Source organism: Sander lucioperca, chromosome 11, assembly GCF_008315115.2.
Source record: "Sander lucioperca isolate FBNREF2018 chromosome 11, SLUC_FBN_1.2, whole genome shotgun sequence".
In the NCBI taxonomy this organism is placed as follows: domain Eukaryota; kingdom Metazoa; phylum Chordata; class Actinopteri; order Perciformes; family Percidae; genus Sander; species Sander lucioperca.
The window spans coordinates 30,056,816-30,080,752 of record NC_050183.1 but is presented as its reverse complement, the minus strand read 5'-3'; the positions used below and the strand labels follow the sequence as shown (position 1 = coordinate 30,080,752).

At 40.8% G+C, this 23,937-nt stretch overlaps 1 protein-coding gene and 1 long non-coding RNA gene across 2 annotated transcripts in view; one reads left to right on the top strand and one right to left on the bottom strand.

Moving 5' to 3' along the window:
* arhgap39 (Rho GTPase activating protein 39) overlaps window positions 1-23,937 on the top strand; it is a 124,285-nt gene that overhangs the window by 47,323 nt on the left and 53,025 nt on the right. The window lies entirely within an intron of this gene.
* Window positions 1,908-6,897, bottom strand: LOC116058824. The gene is made up of 3 exons (XR_004107130.1): window positions 6,885-6,897; window positions 4,472-4,475; window positions 1,908-2,000 (listed from the first exon to the last, which is right to left on the bottom strand). It is a non-coding gene; the product is annotated as an uncharacterized LOC116058824 (long non-coding RNA).

The following is a 23,937-nucleotide window of genomic DNA, read 5'->3' as shown; positions in this document are numbered from 1 at the left end:
GCGTTATTTTGTCACTTATTCGGAGCAGTCGGCTAGTTGGAACCAGTTACCTGCATGATCTGTGCTAGGCTAAGCTAATGCTGGGGGCGTCAGACAGCGTTACAGCACGCACGGAGATGAGAAGGGTATGTATCGACTTATCTAACTGGGGGTTACGGTGAATAAGCTAAAGTCCCAATTAGGGCTGAACGATTAATTGCATTTGCGATAATATCGCGATATGTTAAAACGCGATTTCCTAATCGCAAAGGCTGCGATTTGGTCACGACTCGCGAGAGCAAATCAGTCTGCACTCCGCAGAGAAAGCATCAACTTAGCACGCTAACGCTACACTGTACCTTGAGCTGATTTCTGTCATTCAAACAACTCTGAGTTGTAGTTTAAAACTTTTACAGCCATTTTAATAAAATGAAGGGTTTTATTCTGGTTCGAGTCCATACATGCAGTTAATGGATACAGACACGCAGAACTCAAGGCTCGGTTGGCAACTATTAGCTCTGATTAGTGGTTAGCTCCGGTTAGCGGTTAGCTCTGTTATAAAGATATGGAGTGGAGGAGCTGCCACTGAGAGGGGTAATAACCAGACTCGGATAAATGACGTTCGGGGAGCTTCCACAGCAGCGTGGCCGGGGTGTTTCAACAGTTTTATTAGTACAGTTAATCCCACGGCAAGAACACCAGCAACTAGCTAACGTAACGATAACCTCTCTGAACAAGTGCATACGGCAGCACGCAACTTCACGAGGGGGAGGGGCTGGAGGCAGCTCCTCTCTGTGCACTGTAAAAAAAATACACTGTTGTGTGTGTGTGTGTGTGTGTGTATATACTATATTTTTACTTTTTGAACTGTCTAGTGTGTAATTGTGTGTTGTTCATACTATAAAATGATTTATTGTTTGTCTTTGTTGAATAATACAGAAGACAAACCTTAAAAAAATAATCCAATCGCAATATGTGGGAAAAAAAATCGCAATTAGATTATTTTCAAAAATCGTTCAGCCCTAGTCCCAATAAGTCGGCGTGATTTACCGTATTTTCGTTTTTCGCTCAAATGGCCTTTTGAGTGGGAGTGCTAGGGGCACTTTTATGCTAGCCTCAAAATAGCTATTTTTAAAACACTAAGAAGGCTCGACACAACATGAAACTTTGCTCAAAGTATCGCCAGGGGCTCTACACCTTAACGAAAGCATTGACAACCCCAGCTCATTACAGCTGAGGACAGTCTCTAAAACACCGACAGCAGCCACAGGACTCATCTCATGTGCAGCAGAGATATCAAAAATCTGGAAGAAAGTTCTCCGACTGGGGATAGGATTTTGTTGCTAATACTAAAACTTCTCGATTTTGCTCGTTAGTCTGGTAGTTTGATACTGCTTATATGTTCCTTTTGATTACTGTGCGAGGAAAATAAGAACAGAACAAGAACTGTGAAGAGATACACTAGGGATGTCCCGATCAGCTTTTTTGACCCCCCGATCCGATTTTATTAATTACTGAATATTCATTATTATATATATATAATTTATTTTATTTATTTATTTATTTATTCATTTATTCATTCATTCATTCATTCATTCATTCATTCGGGACAGTGCACATTAATGAACAATAACATTTCTGTACAGACTGTAAATGAGCCAGGCTATAGCATAAATGCTAATTTTCACCTGTAGTCCCGAGGCAGGAAAACAACAACATACAAGATAATGCAACACAAAAGAATATGACAATATACAATATCAAACAAGAAACACATTAGCACACATTCAGGCAGGTTACATTACATCAATAAGATTAGTCAAAATGATGACATAACTGGGAACTTTTAAGAAGTTGTTTAAGGTGCTTAATACCTGCCGAAACCAAGTCCGAAACTTGTATTTGCTCAGATAATAGAGCTGCACACATTTTTTTGTTTACGAAAATAACTAAGTAAACAAAGTGGCTAAAATACGTCTTCAGCTTAACACATTTAACTTAGTGCAGCAAGTGAGTCTTTTCTCTTAAAGCGCAACTCTCGCCAAAATTAAACCTAGGGTCTTTTTGTGAATGTACCCGAGTCAAACTTTCGTTTAAAAGCATATTTAGGACGGAATCGCCACTTTTAAGATTTACCGTATTCTCGTTTTTCGGTCAAATGGCCTTTTGAATGGGAGTGCTAGGGGCACTTTTATGCTAGCCTCAAAATAGCTATTTTTAAAACACTAAGAAGGCAACACAACAACAACAACATGAAATTTTGCTCGAAGTATCACCAGGGGCTCTACACCTTAACGAAAGCATTGACAACATTGTTTGTGTACCCAGAGTTTACTAAAAAGAAAGGTTTTGAGCAACTCACTTTAGCTGTTGTTCTTCCGGTCGCCGTCTATCGAGCCAGTCAAAAATAGTCAAGGGAGGAGAGTAAAGATGGAAAGCTCCTAAAGCTTAGTTCCATATAAATGCACGGATAATTCGTTGTTTTGTTGTTAGTGAAACAAAATATTGACCTTGTAGTTGAAAAAGGAGCCTCATATAAGAATGACATTTCCTCCTATGGAGTCCGTTCATTCGCATTCTGAGAGCGCCTATTTTGGACTGGGAAAATGGCGGATAGCATAAACAACAAAACCTTTCTTTTTAGTAAACTCTGGGTACACAAACAATGTTTTTCCTATTTCAATGTGTTGCATTTACTGTACAGTAAGTTTTTTTCTGCTTGACTGTCATCATGCACCTACCCAAACCTCTGGACACATTTCCATTAGGGCTGCACGATATTAGGAAATATACGATACGCGATAACGTTGTTCGATATCGCGATAACGATATTACTTGCAATAAATAGATATTAAAGTGTACCCAGTTCTGCATGTCTGCTGCTTTCAGTATTCTTCTAAAATACAACAAATGGCTTGTTGAATTTACAACAAATGAAAGGAAAACATTCTTTTATTGAACATTGAAGGCACCACTGAAAAAAAATGACCGTTTCATTTTAAAGTGCAGTTTTCTGCACATATTTTCTTTCTACTATTTCGTGATATGTCGCAGCCTTTGGTGATATGTGTATTGAGTCAGTTGATACTGCGATGACGATAAAAAAAATATTGTGCAGCCCTAATTTCCATGCAATCAAATATTGTAAGCGGTCAGGGGATTTTAGTGGTGAAGTGGTTTTCCACCATTAGTCACGTACTGTCAAGCCGTGACTACAGAACTAACGAGATTTAATTGCAAGGATTTACAGAAACGACTGATGTCCTCAGAGTAACTGCACATTGTTCAATCATTGAGAATCTGTGAAGGTTTACGCAGTCTTAGTGCAAATATGTTGTGACCAGCTGTGTTTAGAGTTGGTTGGATGATTAGATCCTCTGTCACATTTGAATTTGATTTGTGTTGTAAAGGCTGTAACATCATGCTGTCTTTGTCTGCCTGACGTGTCACTTTGTGTAAGACTACAGTGTTGGGTGATGGTATCTGTCCCGGCAGGACGAGATGCGGAACTGGAGCCCCCAGCAAATTCCACAGATAATCAGATAGAGTTAGGCAAATCCTATCAGGGAAACAGATTTACTAATATTTATATTATATTACTAAGTCTGTGAAACGATTACTGGCATGGTACTGGGATAGATTAAGATCTAGCTTAGTGTTTGAGAATGTATTGATCAGTGCCAAGTCGGTCTTAGTTAAGACTTTCCTTTAAACTTCTCCCAGGTTAGTAGGGCTGGGAAATATATCGTTATTATATCAACATGGATATATGAGGCTAGATATCGTCTTAAATTTTGGATATTGTAATATCGGGATATGACACAAGTGTTGTCTTTTCCTGTATTTAAAAGCTGCATTACAGTAAAGTGATGTCATTTTCTGAACTTACCTTACCTACTATAGCTGTTTTATAATTTGCCTTTAGCCACTTAGTCATTATATCCACATGTGATTATTTATCAAAACTCTCATTGTGTTAATATTTTGTGAAAGCACCAATAGTCAACCCTACAGTATCGCCATAATATCGACATTGATGTATTTGGTGATTTTCTCTATCGCCAAGCTCGACAGGTTAGTCAAAGTCAATTTGAAGAAGGCAAACAGTAAAATGATTACCCAAACTGCTGCTAATAAACATCAGACCCACTTCGTGATTCAACTTTGACCTTCGGTGCCTACTGATCACATACAGCCGTCTAGAATTGTTGGCTGGACCGTGACAGGGCCCATGCAGGGCCCCAGGAAGTGTGCTGGGCTTTGAAGCAAATAGTGGCCAAACAGTAGATTTACAACTTAAGGCCCGTCACGTGATGCCCTCTGGCCTAAGACTTATTCCCATAGAATACATTGCGAAACAGACGTCTGTAAATCACATTCACCAACAGATCCCATTGTTCTGGACGGAGACCAGTGCACATTTCCGGTGATGGCTGAGCGTTACTGCGCAGCCTCCAACTGAGAGAGACGACGTAAATGTGACGTGAGCAACCTGTCTGAAAGTTGTAAGTCTTCTGGTAGCTGTGCCAAGAGAAATCTCAGTCATGTAATTGTAAGTCGAAACTGCCTGTGAGCTTCTCCTGTACTATACGGTAATTCCTCTACTATGCGACAGTAAGTCCCGTGGTTATGACACAATCAATAGCCTATTTTTACAAAAACGTCTGCGGAGCTATAACGTGAGATACAAGGTAATGGAGCCTTTTATACATTGCCGTGTTTCTTTAGAAATAAACAATGGACAAATCGAGTCTTTAAACGCTTCAGATGTAAAGTTATTCGCTCTCAAAGTGGCGCCAAAATGAATGGCAGTCAATGGGACGCTAACGGGAGGTGATGGCTTGGTAGCATCAGAGTGGCACCATAGGAGCTACGCGTTCCGGGGAGAGGCTTACCGCCTTGGTAAATCAATGGATACATCTTGAGCGTCGCAACCCACACAAAATGTCACGTTTCGCAATCGGAATTCGATGCAAAGGCAAACGCATTACTTGAAGCCTGGCAATTGGATTTTCCTATATGACCCAAGTTGTAGTAAATCATAATTAGTTTTTAATTTAAAAATAAGAAGGTGATCTTTGTTTGGCGTTTGCAAGGTCTTCCTGTGTCTGTAAGGGCTTTCTCCAGGTTCTCCATTTCCCTCCCACAGTCTAAAGCAGCTAAGGTGAACTGTTTTTCATCAGTGTAATGGCGTTTTTCCATTACATGGTACCTGCTCGCCTCGCCTCGCCTCTACTCGCCTCGCCTCGACTCGACACACTGTGCGTCCGTTTTCCATTGCAGATTTTAGTACCGCCTCAGCGTGGCTGGTCGTCTTGCCGGCTCGACACACACACACCAGCGCACAAGTATAAACATCAGGCCACTTGAGCTACAGTTCTGTGGAGGCTCCACGCAGAGCTTTCGCCGTAGCCTTTGTAACATGTGGCCTGATGTTTATACTTGTGCGCTGGTGTGTGCGTCGAGCCGGCCATGTGTGTGTACGTAGGCTATGGTGAAAGCTCTGCCTGGACTGGAGCCTCCGCAGAACTGTAAAACAAGTGGCGCCGCAGTAAACTGCGACACACACACACAGAAGGTCGAAGGTGTGTTGTTTTTGCCACAGCCAGAAGACACATTTAGTTTCAAATGAAGCTGGAGGCAGCAAAAAAAACACAGCTGGCTAAACTATTTAAAAATAGCGGGTTTGTTCAGGACACCCACATCTGTCGCTTTCACGTCACATTTTCGGCTCGCCTCAGCTCGCTTGGAACCTCGACTGAGGAGGTACTAAAAAAAGTACCTGTTAGCAGGTACCAGGTACTTTTTTTCGTAATGGAAAACCAAAAAAGTAGAGTAGAGTCGAGTCGAGGCGAGTCGAGCAGGTACCATGTAATGGAAAAGCGCCATAAGTGTGAGTGGTTGTCTTTTCTATTTTAGGGCCTGATCCGAATATTCCACTATTCGGATATGCGGTCGTCAACCCAATGTCAAGCTGCGGTGGCCAGTCGTGTAACCGTCGATCAGACTTGTCAGAGTGTTTTGAGACGGTGTGAGAGTCCCGTACAGGAAACAGGAAACATCACTGCCTCTGTTGCTGCCACAAGAAAGTTTTAAAACACCAAACACAAGCTCTGAACTGCCTGGGAGTTTGTGGAACAGCTGACTATTTCCCTCTCTCTCTTTCTCCGTGAAATGAAGCTGCCTTCAAGCGCGGTTGGAAATGTCGAGACCTATAAACGATCTGACGGAAAACAAAAATTGTGAAATAAAAAGTCTACTTGTGCTACATTGGGGGGGGTTAAAGAACACAACAGGACGTCACACAAATGTTAAAGTGGCACTCCCAGCGCCGCGCAAACCTACAGCGATCGCTGTTGGTCAGAACGTGCCATGAGTCCTGATCAGTAAGATCTGAGTTTTTTGTTACACGCAGGGATTAAAGTTCTCCATCGCTAGATGGGTTTCTGTCAATTTGATTTTAGAAATGCCATATCTGAGATCGATGCAGATCCGATCTGTATCACATTTTATTTTTATTTTTGTAAAGCAACTAGGCCACAAATATTAGGTCCGTTGAATGAATGTCAATTTTGTAATGTTTAATGTTTACAGACCTAATAGTGTTTTGAGAATTTCTTGTCTCAATCAGTGACGGCTCAAGATGCGTCAGCCATGAGTTTCGCTTTGTGCTGTAGCCTAGCTACACACGCTTGTGATATTAGCCTGTTTGCTTAAAAAAAAAAAAAACACGTCTGGAGGACTAAAGAACGGTATTAAAGTTTTTGGATTATTATCATCATCGAGACAGCTGATAAGGTAGGCCAATCTGTAACTTTTTGGGGTATGATCGATTGTGAGCTCTATGTGCGAGGGAGATGAGTGTGTGTGCACAACTAAAACTTTTGAACGTACACATGTTCTACCAAAACAAGTTCCTTCCCGAGGCTATTTTGCAGAGGCACTGTTGCTCCTGCACCTTCTTCCGCAGCACCGTGGAGGAAGGTCTGGCAATGCGAGACTAGTAACGAAGCTCGAAGCAAAAAAAAAAAAAAAAAAAAAAAAAGGTATTCAGTACAGCCCTAATCTATTTCCCCATTTCCACTCAGCCACTTCATACAGATTGGGCAGATTGAATATCAGAACGACAAAATGCAACCAAGAAGCATTAGAGATGGATGAAATCCACCTCACGAAGGTCGTCAAAACCACCTCAGGGGGTTCCCCCTAGCTGTTCCCAGAGACATGACTCTGCTATGTGATATGAGTGTGCCATGATGCAGATCCACTGCCATCCAGCCCACTGTCTGCCAGGGTCATCACTAACATGATGAGAGAGGGGGCAGAAGCTGTAGAGGCCGTTGAGATAGAGACAAGCCTTTTTAAAAATGGAATAGTCCATGTTGACAGAACTCCATACCTTCTCCCAAAAGGAATGAGCTAAATGACTAAATTACAAATGCATTCTCTGTCTCTGAGGCGAGAGAGTGCTTCTGTAAACTGAGTGGAATTACAGCCCATCCTCTCCCATCCTTTGTTCTTATCTCTTTTCCCTCACATGATGGCCACAGGAAAGAATATTAATGTGCTACACATGCATACGTGTGTGTGTGTGTGTGTGTGGGGGGGGGCAACAGGCAGCACGCTGTTCAAAGAGACAGATGGGGAATTTGTGGTCTAACATGGAGTAATATGTTTTAGCTTCCTACTGACGTACAGACCTGATAAATGGCAGTATTGGGTATTGGCAAGTCAGTGGCTTCCACCTCTGCTATAAGGGATAGGATGGAATTATTATTATTCTTTTTCATATAATATGTTTCTATTCTTAATATAGGCAGGTGTGAAAAAATGCTGTAAACTAAGAATGCTTTCAAAAACATAGATTGTTTATTTTTTATCAATTTACAAAATGCAAAGTGAGCGAACAAAAGAAAATCTAAATCCCATCAATATTTGGTGTTACTACCCTTTGCCTTCAAACCAGCATCAATTCTTATAGGTACTTGCAAAAAGTCCGGGATTTTGTAGGATTGTAGTCAGGTGTATGATCAACCAATTATAGTATATAGGTAGTTATACTGCATCAGCAAGGTCTCTCCCAGACAAATATTTCAAAGCAGACTGGTGTTTCAAGATGTGCTGTTCAAGCTCTTTTGAAAAAGCACAAAGAAACGGGCAACGTTGAGGATCGTAGACGCAGTGGTCGGCCAAGGAAACTTAGTCCAGCAGATGAAAAACACATCAAGCTTATTTCCCTTCGAAATCGGAAGATGTCCAGCAGTGCCATCAGCTCAGAACCGGCAGAAACCAGTGGGACCCAGGTAAACCCATCTACTGTCCGGAGAAGTCTGGCCAGAAGTGGTCTTCATGGAAGAGTTGCAGCCAAAAAGCCAGACCTCTGACATAGAAACAAGGCCAAGCGACTCAACTATGCACGAAAACATAGGAACTGGGGTGCAGAAAAATGGCAGCTGGTGCTCTGGACTGATGATTCAAAATTTGAAATATTTGGCTGTAGCAGAAGGCAGGTTGTTCGCCGAAGGGCTGTAGAGCGGTACAATAATGTGTCTGCAGGCAACAGTGAAGCATGGTGGAGGTTCCTTGCAAGTTTGGGGCTGCATTTCTGAAAATGGAGTTGGAGATTTGGTCAGGATTAATGGTGTCCTCAATGCTGAGAAATACAGGCAGGTACTTATCCATCATGCAATACCATCAGAGAGGCGTGTGATTGGCCCCAGATTTATTCTGCAGCAGGACAAGGACCCCAAACATACAGCCAAGGTCATTAAGAACTACCTTCAGCGTAAAGAAGAACAAGAAGTCCTGGAAGTGATGGCATGGCCCCCACAGAGCCCTGATCTCAGCATCATGGAGTCTGTCTGGGATAACATGAAGAGACAGAAGGATTTGAGGAAGCCTACATCCACAGAAGATCTGTGGTTAGTTCTCCAAGATGTTTGGAACAACCTACCAGCCGAGTTCCTTCAAAAACTTTGTGCAAGTGTACCTAGAAGAATTGATGTTGTCTCAAAGGCAAAGGGTGGTCACACCAAATATTGATTTGATTTAGATTTCTCTTCTGTTCATTCACTGCATTTTGTTAATTGATGAAAATAAACTATTAACACTTCCATTTTTGAAAGCATTCTTAGTTAGTACTGTGTGTATATATATAATATATATATTTTCCTTTTATGTTTTTAACTGTAGATTTTTGTTTTTCATTGTCATCATCAAATGTCCCCTGGGATAATAGTGATAAAGTTGAAACTACATAGGAAAAGACAACATGAGGATTCCCTTTTTTTCCATTGTTTTTGTCCACGTATTAATGCTCCTACACACACTTTACATACAACACCCACTATAGTATAATTTAATAAGTTTAGGCATCCTTCCTCAAGAAAATGTTAAGTTTTTCCAAAAAAAATGCAATTTCCCCATACATGACGTCTCTTTCCGAGGGATTTTGTCTCTTTGTGGGTTTTTGCGACTTTTTGTAGTAGCGTGTGTGTCTCTTTTTGGTCATTTTTGTGTCCTTTGGGGCTGTTTTGGGTCTCTGTGGTCATTTGGCGTCTCTTTGTAGTCGGTTTGCTTCCCTCTGTGGTAGTCCTGCGTCTCTTTTTTTCACATCATTTAGGACCGTTATCACCATATCTGTTTCTAAAACGTTGGAAAAGCTAGAGCAGATCATAAATAAATAACACTCAAAAAGCTTTAAGATAAAACTTGCTAAAGCAGTCCAACTACAATCATTAGATCTGAGAAAAGTCTTTTTGGTTACATTTATTCGGCTTAGGTGCTGCCCAAAACCTTATAATGGCAGGGAAAACCCTGGTGTAGACATGGAGGAGCCAGCATTATGGCAGCGTGTTTTTATTTTACCTTTATTGTCGGTCGTTTTATTCACAGTGAATCAATATCCATCGCTGTCCAAGTTCATTGGGTGCTCAGGAAGCCAAACACACACACACACACACACACACACACACACACACACACACACACACACACACACACAGAGGGTCCTCGATTTTTTTCCCCCACCCAGTCAGCCATAGGTTTCCATTCATTGGGTTAATGTGTGAAAATTATAGTAGGCAGTCCGTCAGAGGGAACTTCCTCCCTGACTTCATTTCTGTCAGTGGCAGTCAATGTTTCACGCCCCAGTTTGTCTGCAGTCTTGTTGGTGAGTTCCCATTCTGGAGGGAAGCTTTATTCCAGACACTCAGCTGTCAGTCAGCAGTGTTTGCTGATGGGTTGGAAAATCCAAACTTGAGAGAAAAAACGACTAACAAACATGGACGCTGTGGAATAGGTGGGTTGTGTTTGGCTCATTTCTTCAAAAAAGTGAACATCCTGGATGCTTAGGAAGACATCCATCCACTCTCTCCATTCAGACAGTTGCTTAAATGCAGTGGCGCAAACAACAGAATTTGCAGTGTGTATTACCGAGCTGTGAACATCTCACCCAAAACAAAATCCTGAAGTGGTACAGCAGCTGTCGCAGTAAATTGACAACGATATTTTCTGTTGCAGGCTTTACTTCAGTAGTGTGTATTGTGTTTAAAAAATGTTATTATTCCTTTAGTCTCGCATTGCCAGACCTTCCTCCACAGCGCTGCGGTGGAGGGTGTGGCTAGTCCACACAGCATTCCAGGATGGGAGAAAAACGTGCTCTGGTTTATTGGCATTTCTTTAAACCAATCACAATCGTCTTGGGCGGCGCCAAACGGAGCCACGGTACCTCTGCAAAAGTAGCTTCAGGAAGGAACTTGGTTTGGTGGAATATGTGTACGTTCAAAAGTTGTTTTAGTTGTGCGACAGAAAACTCTGATTGGACAGATAATCTAGCTATCTGTCTGGATTTACCCTGCAGAGATCTGAGGAGCAGTTAACCATAGTCCTCATAAATCCACCGGAGTTTAGAACGTCAACACAAAGAAAGAGGAAGGTACAAAGGAAGAGGAAGGCCGAAATGAGGGACATCCGGCGGAATTGCCGGTGGCCCCGCAACAATCCCGGAAATGAGACGCCATGCATAGGTGTAATTTACAGGAGGGATGTGGGGGTGGGGGGGGGTACAACCCCCCTATAATCAAAAATGGCCAGTGCAACCCACCCCAAAAAACTATTATAACTTCCTTTACATAAATAAAGACATTGAACCCAAAAGTTATGCCCTTCATCGATATAGACTATTATTCCTTTAACAGCGACAACGGGCTGATAGACTCATGATAGACATGAAATTAGACTGCAGTTGTCTGACAGCTCTGACAGTGTGTAAGTGTAGCTTCTCCTGCTAGTTGAATAACACAACACAGAGCCGGGCCTGTCTCCTGTTGGTTTCAGAACAAATGGGGGCAGTGGTGGCCTAATGGTTAGAGACGCGAGCTTGTGACTGGGAGGTCGTCGGTTCAATCCCCAGACCGACAGCATAAAATCTGGGTGGGGAAAGTGAAAGAGCAGCGCTTGTCCCTCCTTCATCACTGAGGTGCACTGAGGTGCCCTTGAGCAAGGCCCTTATCCCCAACTGCTCCAGTGGAGCTGCTCAGTGGATGTGTGCTGGGCAGCTTCCAGGTATGAATGTTTAACTGTGTGAATGTGACAAGTTGTTGTTGCAAATGAGAATTTGTTCTCAATTGGCTTGACGATAAATAAAGGTTATATAAATAAATAATAAAATGCAGAAGTGCAAAGAGTCTGCAAGAGCAGCACATGACCCTACAAAAATGAGCTAACAAGGATCTTACAGACTATTTAATGAATCACAATATTATTTTTCTAACCTGTCCTCTGGTATTTTCTGGCAAGACGTTTTCTTCTTGTCCAAGTAAGATCGGAGAGAAGAGTTCTATACAGGAACTCCAGTAATTCAGAGACGTAGCCTACTAAATACAATTTTCACCATTCTTCTCTACAGTGAAATGATCTCAGTCATAAAGTCTGCAAACATTATACTGTCAGCGTATTTGGGTCAAAGTTGGAAAGTGGATGGAAAGTTATTGATTAGGCTATAGGCACTAAATATCACCTGTCACATGCTTCAGTTCAAATCTATTCAGTGTGTTTACATGCACTAAAGAAACCAGTTTAAATGCAGGAAATCAAACATGTTTGAATGCATTTTAACAAGCTGGTCACTGTAACTATGTACTATTAGTACTGTACATACAGCAGGTCAGTAATCAGATTTCTCCACTACCCCCAACCATATTTTGGAACCATGGCTTACTGATTTTAAGTGTATTTAGTGATACAAGCTGTGATATGAGGCTTCCTTATTTGACTGTGATGATTGCTGAGGTTTCCCTTAAAAGAGTCAGAATTTTTCAGATGGTCAACTGTTCTGCCCAGGGTCTGTCCTGAAGCCTGTGTTTAATTCTCCGTATGTCTTGTTTTGTCTGACCATCAGTCCAAAAACCCATAAGACAACGAAAAGCAGCAAATGCTCACAACTGAGAAGCTGGAACCAAAGAATGTTTGCATTAGTTTTGTAATTTATTTTCAGCTCTTGAATGCAAGCATGCACATACTGTACTGTACTTACAGGAGTCTTCAAAATCTTGATCAGCTGTACATTAGCTGCTGCCTGTATTTCAATGATATCAAGAGTGTGTCTGCTAAAATAGGCTGACAATTTGCTAAAATGAGATATGGAGTGCCTTTGCTAAAATACATTTCAATGGCCACATGCCAAAGAAAGTTGTTTAACTGTGTAGGAGCATGTAAATTATCATGCAGGCATGTTCATTTGCAGAAGAATGTGTGTGCATGCAGGTGTGCACTGCGTGTGTGTGTGTGTGTGTGTGTTTTCACTGCACAATAATAGTGGTGCACGATATATCGGCCGCCGATATAATATCGGCCGCCGATATAATATCGGCCGATGTGGTCATTTTTTTTAACACATCGGTATCGGTTCGATATATAATATAATATCGGTTTATATAATTATATAAATATAAATTTTTTCTTCTGAAAATCTGATGAATTTTGCACACAGGTAAAGGTGCCCAATATCAGTCATTTTGGAAAATAAATCAGAAAAGTAAAAAAAAATAAAAATAAAAAAATAGTTCTTTGTTTGATTATCATAAAAAATTGTTTTCTATACAGAGATATCGACATCGGTAAATATCGGTATCGGCCATAACAGCAATAATAATATCGGTTATCAGTATCGGCCACAATTTTCACATCGGTGCATCACTACACAATAATCTAAATGCTAAATTAATTCATATCCTTTCTATCAAAGGCTGCTTTGTGCTACCCCCTGCTGCGATGTAGTGAAGGTGTGTGTGTGTGTGTGTGTGTGTGTGTGTGCCTTACCTGTGCCACTAGCTGTAATAATGCAGGCAGGATTTAAGGAGGAGAGCAGAGGACATAGGACAGATGGAAAGAAGCCATGTAAAAGAATGTGTCCTTTGATATGACTTCAGTATAATTTTACTCTATTATTCCTCCTCCTGCACCTACAAAAGTTACATATTGCTGTTGTCAGGACAAGTCAACACTTAACTTTTGGATTGTCCAAAGGCTTATGAAAGGATTGTATGAATTCATTTGAGTATATTTGAATGTATAAAACAAATTGCAATATGTGAATGATAAAATGAAATTGATAAGTTACATGCAACAACACTTTTAGTGGACGAAACTGACTATGCACATTTTCCCTATAGGATTACATTGCAGCCCGGTTCCCGGCTGCCCTTTACAGCGTTCTCGCTCAATACTGGACCAACTTCAAAGATTTTTTTACATTAGTCACTTAGACATTTTCATAATCAACTGCAAATTAAAACAGAAGCAGTGAGGCTTCTTACTAAAATATGATATTCATAATATAGGCTGGTTCTTAGAAGCATGCTTCAAATAAAGGTTTTCTCAGTTCTCACATTTTTAATAGTGTATAGGTATAGTTTTGATCATTCGCAGGGTTTTTGAGTAAAAGGTTAAACAGTGGGATGATTTCAATATTGAGTGTGTTTTGATACTAAGTACTTTTTTGAATAGGAGCTTAATTAGCCTTTCTGTCTACCTCTCCATTCCCACCACCTCCTCTCCTCATCTGTCCTTGTCCAAGACCCTCATCCTATAATACCTTATAAAAGTGTTGTCTGGTAGTCCCCCAGCAACAATGTTGCTAACTAACCTTTTTCAGAGAAGGGTAGAGGAGCAATTAGCACTGCCTGCACTGGGCTTCTATTCCCTAGTTACTTTGTTGCACAGTGAGCCCAACTAATGCCTACCACACTGTACGCTAGAAGACTTTGAACAGACTTTGAAAAGACTACAGTCTGACACCATCTCACATCTAAAGACAGTCATCTCACATCTAACCTTAAAGACTGTCATTAAAGGTGCAGTAGGTAAGCCTTATAACACTAACTTTCTGAAACTGGCCCTATGTTCGAGTATAACTACATGTTAATTAAAAATCTGGCTCCTCTGGCACCACCTAGTAGTGCGATTTACAAAAATCCACAGCTCCCTGTTCAGATGCACCAATCATGGCCAGGGGGGTTGTCTAACCGTGTCAATCACTGCTCATGCACGCGCATTCATTCTCCTTGTGGGGGGAGGGGCTTAGGAGACCATTTTGGGCTTTAGAGGAAAGGGGGGAGGGACTGAGAAATTGTCGATTTTCAAATTTTTTGGCTATGTTTTGATCTTCGCAATCCTACCCACGGCACTGCTGCTGGTAACGGGAACGTTTGCCGATTTTCTGTTATGCCATACATGCAGATGAATGGCGGCAGTACCTGGAGGTCCTTGTTTATCCACCGGTAAATCTCCCGTTGGATGATGCGCTTCGGAAGGGTTGAAAATCGGCAACTTTTCCTCTTTAGCATTTAGCGCGGCGTCACAGCAACCATAAACAACACTGGCTCTAGTTGTTTGCTGCTTCCTGTTTGGAGCGCACCCATTGGTTGTTGACAATGTTCACATGATTTAACTTCACTACCAAGACTTAAAAAAATCACTTTTTCTGGAATTTGGGGTGTTATTTTGTGTCTCTGGTGCTTCCACACACATACAAACTTTGAAAAAAACCATCCATGCTGTTTTGAGTGAGATACTGGTTTCTGAATGTGTCCTGCCTTCAGTCTCTGGGTGAGCTGTTAAAAATCGGCACGGCTTTCTACGTAACTAGCCGAAACGAGGGTGCTAGGGGGCTAACCGTTAGCATGCTAGCTCGTTCTCAATGGCAAAACACAGCTACAACACACAAATTCACCCTAATCTACAAAATAAATTGTATAGAACTACTTACATGTCCCTGTTCTGCAGGTATTCCACACAAAGTTGAAAGAAGTATCCCGGCTAATCCTGCCTTGTACAGGCCGAAGTTGAAGAAAAAGCTAGCTAGCAATTGTGAGCTTACCTAGCTACTGCGCATGTGCGACTGCCAACAAAGATCTTACAGAAGTTGAGAAGTCTCACTCTGTAGCTAAAACAGAGACCTGACACAGGGTGAAAAGAGGAGCTGCAGCAATGGGCAGTACAACAAGAATATGTTTTTTTGAAAATTAAACCACATAAACCTATTCTGATACAATCTCAAATTACAATTATGAACCTGAAAATGAGCATAATATGGCCACTTTAAAACTTCCGATAATATCAAACGCGTTTGATTTCGTCAGAACATCAAGACGGGAAAAAGACTGACTCGGACTGAGTTTTATAACCACCTTATACCAAACGATTGAGACGACTAGAGCGCCCCAACTCTAGCAAGACTCTCAGGATTCATTCTGATATTGGAAATTAGTCTGCAACAGTGGAATCGCTTGGAAAGTCGTTTGGTGTAAGGTCGGCATTAATGTAATCTCTAACCAAAGCTCTTTCTTCTTGTAATTATGTTTAAGTACAAGCTGATGTGCTGAGGTTTTAATCAGAGCAACCTAAATTAAATTTAACTACATTTTTAACTACATTTCTTTTTTTACTATATTATTCTGGACAGAGGGAGAGCGCTTTGTTCAGGTGTAGAATTAATACCCTTTACCCTTAATTAACCCGGAATTCACTGCATGATTAACCTAAAATGCACAGTGCTTCCTTCAGTTGGCTCTGATAAAGTGCTCCAGATTTGGTTTGGAAGCGGTCTCTGCAGTGTTTTTTCTGGGAAAGCTCCCCCGGGATTGTCCTGATGGCTCTGAACCAACTAGATGTGAAAACAGCCCCAGACTTTTCAGTTGGAGATTTGATTCTCAGAGGGCTCATCAAAGCTGGAGGGTTAATGAAGTTGCACTCTGAATGTAAGCATTGTCATAACAGATGTCCAATCAGCAGGAGGCTTCGAGATCAGATCAGATTAGAGAAAGGCAGAGGTGCTATGGCAGAATGACACTGCAGTGTTGGTGTGGATGTTTGCCAGAGCTGTCTTTCATCGTTTGTCTGTTTGTTTGATTTTTGGTGAGCGCAAAGTAGTGCTATGTGATGTACTTTTTCTAAATGAAAGGCTATAGAAATGACTTCACATTAAGGCTTGAACTCCACTTTCTTTTATGTTTCTCCATGGTGCATGCGTGACATGTGGACCCGGGCAAGATATTGATATCATATCGATATCGTGATATGAGACAAGATATTGTCTTAGATTTTGGATATCGTAATATAGTTGTATGGTAAGTGTTGTCTTTTCCTGGTTTTTAGCCTGCATTACAGGAAAGTGATGTCATTTTCTGAACTTACCAGACTAGGGCTGCAACTCACGATTATTTTCATAGTCGATTAATCCGTTGATTATTTTCTCGATTAGTCGATTAGTTGTTTGATCTATAAAATGTCAAAACATGGTGAAAAATGTGGATCAGTGTTTCCCAAAGCCCAACATGACGTCCTCCAATGTCTTGTTTTGTCCACAACTCAAAGATATTCAGTTTCCTGTCACAGAGGAGAGAAGAAACTAGAAGATATTCACATTTAACAAGCTGGAATCACAGAAATCTTACTTCTTTTTTTTAATAAAAAAAAAAAATGACTCAAACTGATTAATTGATTCTCAAAATAGTTGGCGATTAATTTAATAGTGGACAACTAATCGATTAATCGATTAATCTTTGCACCTCTGTACCAGACTGTAGCTGCTGTATTATTTGTCTTTAACCACATAGTCATTATATTTAAATAATGGATGATTATTTATCTAAAATCTAATTGTGAAAATATTTTGTGGAAGCACCAATTGTCAACCCCACAATATGGCCGCAACATCAAAATCGAGGTCTTTGGTCAATAATATTGGGATATCTGATTTTCTCCATAATGCCATCCTGCTGACATCCATCACTCAAAAACAGCATACGATGGAAACCGTTTCCCTCACAGTTTATCATCTGATTGTTCTTTTTACCAGTATAGATGTCCGTTTTAAAGAGATGTGACTGTGTTGAAATACAGATGGGGCTCTTTGTTTGTGGCAGCGCTACAACCATTGCTACAAGCAGCACTCTGACAGTTTAGTATTTTTCTGACCATAACATTTTTTTTGCTCCTCTGTCTGGTAGTATTTTGCCCAACACAGTGAGCACAGTGCCATTCGTGTTGTCACACTGACTACCGTAGTTCTCCTACACGCCTGGCACACGGGGAGAAGTTTCAGTTGGTTGCAATCTGCAACTTCACCGCTAGATGCTAGTGCTGTTGGAATGAATTTTGGGAATCAAATATACGTAATTTAAATAGTAAAAAAAAATACTGAAATGCCTATTGTTTTTTTTTCATAAATGTGTTGGCCATCGTTATTGATTCTTGCGCTTCTTCGCCTTGGCCTAACCGCATGTTAAAACAAAATGCTTTTATTACATCACGTCTGATGAAGAATAAAGTTAGCGGGATTGAGCAACACAAGGCATTGTGAGATTTTATAGCGTGTTCCATTTGTACTCGAAAGTTAAAAGTTGGAAACACGCCCCCTGACCTCGGATATCCGGGCTCGGAGCTCGGACAGCCGCGCAGTAGCCCGAGCTAAAAATCCAACATGGCTGCCCCGTGCATCAACAGTTGTGAAAGCTGTAGTAACATACAGTTTATCAGCACTTCTGTTTTATTTGTGTCTCACTAAATCAGTCGTACGCATAGTCCTGTCCAACTTCTATCTGTGGACATGTTCTTAATGCTGTTTGTATGCACAAAAAAACAGCGTAATGCGTTGTAATCAACTGGTATTGCTAACAATGGCTAACCTGGCTAGAGCTAACCCCACAATGACAAATCTGACTTGTAAATGGAACCGTTCAACTCGGGTGTGACGTCATTCTCAGCTCCGGCTTCCGAGGTAAATGGAACTCACTTTTAGGGCACGGAGCTAACGTTACGGTAGAGGCCGAGTGAAAATGTTTGTTATCATTAATTAGTTCATTGAGTTATAGGAACGTTAGCTAGATACAGTTAGGGCTGGGCAATATATCGATATTATATCGATATCGTGATATGAGACTAAATATCGTCTTAGATTTTGGGTATTGTAATATCGTGATATGACATAAGTGTTGTCTTTTACTGGTTTTAAAGGCTAAATTACAGTAAAGTGATGTACTTTTCTGAACTTACCAGACTGTTCTAGCTGTTCTATTATTTGCCTTTTCCCTACTTAGACATTATGTCCACATTACTGATGATTATTTATCTGAAATCTAAGTGTGAAGATATTTTGTTAGAGCACCAATTGTCAACCCTAGAATATGGCCGCAATATCGATATTGAGATATTTGGTCAAGAATATCGTGATATCTGATTTTCTCCCTATCGCCCAGCCATTGATACAGTAACGTTAGCTTACGTTAGATATTTGCTGCTTTAATATTCAATACCTAACCTTATAAGTTAGTTATATTGAAATATGACTGTTTTATTCTTTACCTGGGTGTTATTGGTGGAGGTCGTGTGGCTTAGCATATAGTAGGTTTACTTATACAGTGGCATGGACATGAAACAATGTAACAATGAATTTTCGCGGACCACCTCATAATACACATAATAAAATATGTCTACACACAGTGCTACCTGAATTAATCCGCACCTCTTAATAGGCCTACTAGCACTAAAACTATAACTGGTCATCGCATCAGTACAACAGGCTCGTTAAAAGAAAATTTACTGCACACAACGGCTGGCACATATTTATTTATTTACTTAAGCGCCCGAGGGCATAATCAGGTTCATTTGAACAACAGGCTTATTTCCATAGCAATGGAGTATTAAATCTACACAGTAATAAGAACACTTGGATATAGTCAGAATTTCAAAACCTTTGGCGATTTTAGGGTTAGGGCCGAGCGCCACTAGCCTATTTTAGTAATCACACAATAACTTGACAATTTAATTTAAATTGTATATCAATATACATATTCTCACCACCTGCAGTACCCTCACGGACCACAGTTTGGGAATGACTGATCTAGAGCACCTCGCTGTCCCTCCATGACATAAAGGTAATACTGTGAATAAAACGGCAGTACATTTCACACTAACTGTAGCCCTGGCTGCTCGATTACAGGAAAAAATCATAATCACGATTATTTTGGTCAATATTGAACGATTATTTAACCCGATTCCTCATATGAACATAATATGAACATATGAACATGACATATGAAAAGATGCTGCATTTATTGAACTTAAAAAAACAAAACAAAAAAAAAACAACAGTTAAACAAATCAACAGTAAAAACACCTTGAACTGTGAAATTTCCCTAAATACTTTTCCCGTTTTTACTTCAAGACAAGTGACAAAATAAGAGTTTACTTGTAAAACGTAATGTGCATAATAATAATAATTTGTTTTCGATTATTCTGTTTTTGTGATTGTTAGGAGCCAAAATCACAATCCCGATTTAAAATTTCGATGAATTGGCCAGCCATAACTAACAGTTTTTACATTTAACTTAAAGGTTCCTTCACCTGACGTGTTTATTAATCCCAGTTGGGAAGTTTTCACTCCACATTAGTAGCGTTCAGAGTGTATGCTGACAGTGGTACAGCTCCTGTCCCTGCAGGCCTGCCCAGGGAGGACGGTCACCAGCTAAACTGGGTCATTTGGAACACCAACACATCAACCAATTATGGCCAATTAATCCTACTATCTCCGCTCTGGATCTCTCTATTTAACTGGCCTGTTCTGCTCCATTTGAAAAGCATTCACTGTGACAGCTTTCTCTTATTTCTCTCTTCTTTCTCTCTCACATACACACACACACACACACACACACACACACACACACACACACACGGTAGCTAGCAATATTTGTGAGTGCCCCAGTGCTCAACAAGTAGAGCAGCTTAAAAACACACTGACAGAGAACGCTACAGGGTGATGGAATCACAAGGAAGCTGTCAACAAAACTAAACTGGTTGTCAGAAGTTCACCCCCAGGAGGGATAAATTGCTTCTTTTTTTAAAACTGTATTTTTTTTTTTTTTTTTAACTAATTTGTGTTTTTTTTTGTGCTTTTTTTACTTTGTATTTTGACCCTCATTTCTATAAATAAGAACATTATACTCATCAAGTTATTAGCTGAGATCAGGGAACACTGCACAATTGCTAAATAGAAGTCCAACATCTCAAGAAACAGGTTAGACAACAATTATGACCCAAACTGTCTGTTGAAAAATCCATCGCAGTTTAGAGACAAAGGGCCCTATCTTGCACCCGGCGCAGCGCAAAGCCCGACCCAAGTGTCTTTGCTAGTTTAAGACCGACGCAGTTGTCAATTTCCCATCCAGCTCCCGCGTCATTTAAATAGCAAATGCACCTGCGCCCATCTGTGCGCCCATGGGCGTGCTGGTCTTACAGGGAGGTGTGTTCAGGTGAATTCTTGGTGTATTGCTATCTTGAGGCAGTGGGAAGTGATCACGGCATTGACCAACAAAAACCTGGTCCAGTCAATAACGCAGCATTTCATTGTTATTTTAACAGCAAATTAGTAAAATGCGCCTAGGCTTATGCACAGCGCGCGCACACTATGCTTGTTACACACACACAGTTTTACCTTCAAATAAAGTAGTTGAGCTTGTGTCTCAACTAGGAGTCTATCCTAGTGGCCTGTCCTGTTTTTGCAGGCGGTTTCTGGAACGAAATATAATGTGACTTTTGCTCTTTAAACTCAACCGTATACAGCTATAATTCTAAAAATTCTAATTCTACCCCCCTTATAAAATGATCGTAAGATGGTTATATTACAAAAGAAACTTTTTGTGTCAATATTCATTCCTCAAGACTGACAACTGCTACAGAAAAGTGGCTACATTGCATTACTATGATATCTCATTCAGGTTTCAGGTACTATATCCTCAAGCCACCTGCACCTCAGCATCCATACTTTGTTCTATTTTCTTGATTATTGTATGAACTTCAGATACTGTGTCTCCGTCGCCTGTACTTGTATGAGCAAGAAGTCCCCTCAAAATAAAGTTGAATGGAAGAAGCCGTCTTTCCTCTCTGAGCTCTTCCGTTCTCATACAGCAGAAGTGAAGAACTGCAACACAGATGTATTTCAACAAGCTAAATGACTTAAATGAGGCATTTTACATATATTCGTCATGTATAGGTGGTGCTGCAAATGTGCACTGACTTGCTCCCTAAAGGCAGCAATAAATTAAAATCTTATAGTCTTAAAGGATCAGGTGCATCTTGAGTATTGGAAATGACTTGTTTGGCTGTGGTTGCACTTTAGTCCCTCTGTGATGCATCAGCTGTCAGGACTGTGGCCTCCCCCTGGTCCAGAGGAAGAGGAGAGGATGTATCCGTTAAGCTATGCTGTCAGCACTGCTCAAGTCTGAGTGGATCATTAGAATTAGATGCACTGCAGCCACACCTCAGTCACTGATCTGCTCTTTGAAATAAGCAGCTCAGCAGATCTTAATCCCGTGTTCAGTAGGGATAGACTGTCAGTGGATCTCAAAGAAGGCTGCTTCACTCAGATTAGTGCCCAGATTGTGTTACTGTAATGTTTGGACTAACCCCTATTGTCCACTAAGCGCGTTTCTGCTGTGTTCAGGCCGCGTCACGGTTTTGTTTTGTTCCGTCCTCCGTCACGCGCCTGACCACACCGGGAGCGTCTCAGAAGGGGAGTGTCTTGCCTGCCCGACTCGCAGATTTTGTTGTCTCTACAAATACCTTACAGAACAATCATGTGTTTATTAAGCTAGTATCTACCTTCTTCTCTCCAAGCACTCCTACAGTTAAAGGTCCTATGACATGCTGCTTTTTGGATGCTTTTATATAGGCCTTAGTGGTCCTCTAATACTATATCTGAAGTCTCTTTTGTATAGGCCTTAGGGGGCCCCTAATACTGTATCTGAAGTCTCTTTTGTATAGGCCTTAGGGGGCCCCTAATACTGTATCTGAAGTCTCTTTTATATAGGCCTTAGTGGTCCCCTAATACTGTATCTGAAGTATCTTTTGTATAGGCCTTAGGGGGCCCCTAAATACTGTATCTGAAGTCTCTTTTATATAGGCTTTAGGGGTCCCCTAATACTGTATCTGAAGTCTCTTTTATATAGGCCTTAGTGGTACCCTAATACTGTATCTGAAGTCTCTTTTATATAGGCCTTAGTGGTCCCCTAATACTGTATCTGAAGTCTCTTTTGTATAGGCCTTAGTGGTCCCCTAATACTGTATCTGAAGTCTCTTTTATATAGGCCTAATACTGTATCTGAAGTCTCTTTTATATAGGCCTTAGTGGTACCCTAATACTGTATCTGAAGTCTCTTTTATATAGGCCTTAGTGGTCCCCTAATACTGTATCTGAAGTCTCTTTTATATAGACCTTAGTGGGGCCCCTAATACTGTATCTGAAGTCTCTTTTATAGCTTAGTGCCTAATACTGTATCTGAAGTCTCTTTTATATAGGCCTTAGTGGTCCCCTAATACTGTATCTGAAGTCTCTTTTATATAGACCTTAGTGGTCCCCTAATACTGTATCTGAAGTCTCTTTTATATATGCCTTAGGGGTCCCCTAATACTGTATCTGAAGTCTCTTTTATATAGACCTTAGTGGTCCCCTAATACTGTATCTGAAGTCTCTTTTATATAGGCCTTAGTGGTCCACTAATACTGTATCTGAAGTCTATTTTATATAGACCTTAGTGGTCCCCTAATACTGTATCTGAAGTCTCTTTTATATAGACCTTAGTGGTCCCCTAATACTGTATCTGAAGTCTCTTTTATATAGACTTTAGTGGTCCCCTAATACTGTATCTGAAGTCTCTTTTATATAGGCTTTAGTGGTCCCCTAATACTGTATCTGAAGTCTCTTTTATATAGGCTTTAGTGGTCCCCTAATACTGTATCTGAAGTCTCTTTTATATAGGCTTTAGTGGTCCCCTAATACTGTATCTGAAGTCTCTTTTATATAGACCTTAGTGGTCCCCTAATACTGTATCTGAAGTCTCTTTTATATAGGCCTTAGTGGTCCCCTAATACTGTATCTGAAGTCTGAAGAATGACCTCATAAGGAGGAGATTCCAGATCGGCCCATCTGAGCTTTCATTTTCTCAAAGGCAGAGCAGGATACCCAGGGCTCGGTTTACACCTATCGCCATTTCTAGCCACTGGGGGACCATAGGCAGGCTGGGGGTCTCATATTAATGTTAAAAAACCTCATAAAGTGAAATGTTCATGCCATGGGACCTTTAAACTCCATGCCTTCTCTTTTTCTGGTGTTGTCCTGATAAAAAAGGATCTGTGGTGTCTATTATGGATTTCAACCTCCAAGATGAATCTCTCGTCGCACGCACATCTTATAAGTAAAATAACCTCCTCAAGACGATACCTAATCCACAATTCTCCCCCTCATGATGTCTTTTTTTTTTTTTGGTCTTCAACATTTGATTGTCTGAAAAGAAAGCCTCTGGATGCAGTGTTGCTTTGTCAGCATCACCTAATCCTCCTCTGTTGCTGCATCCTCCTCTGTTAAACTCAGTTGAACTGACATGCAGGTATCCACCCACTCTC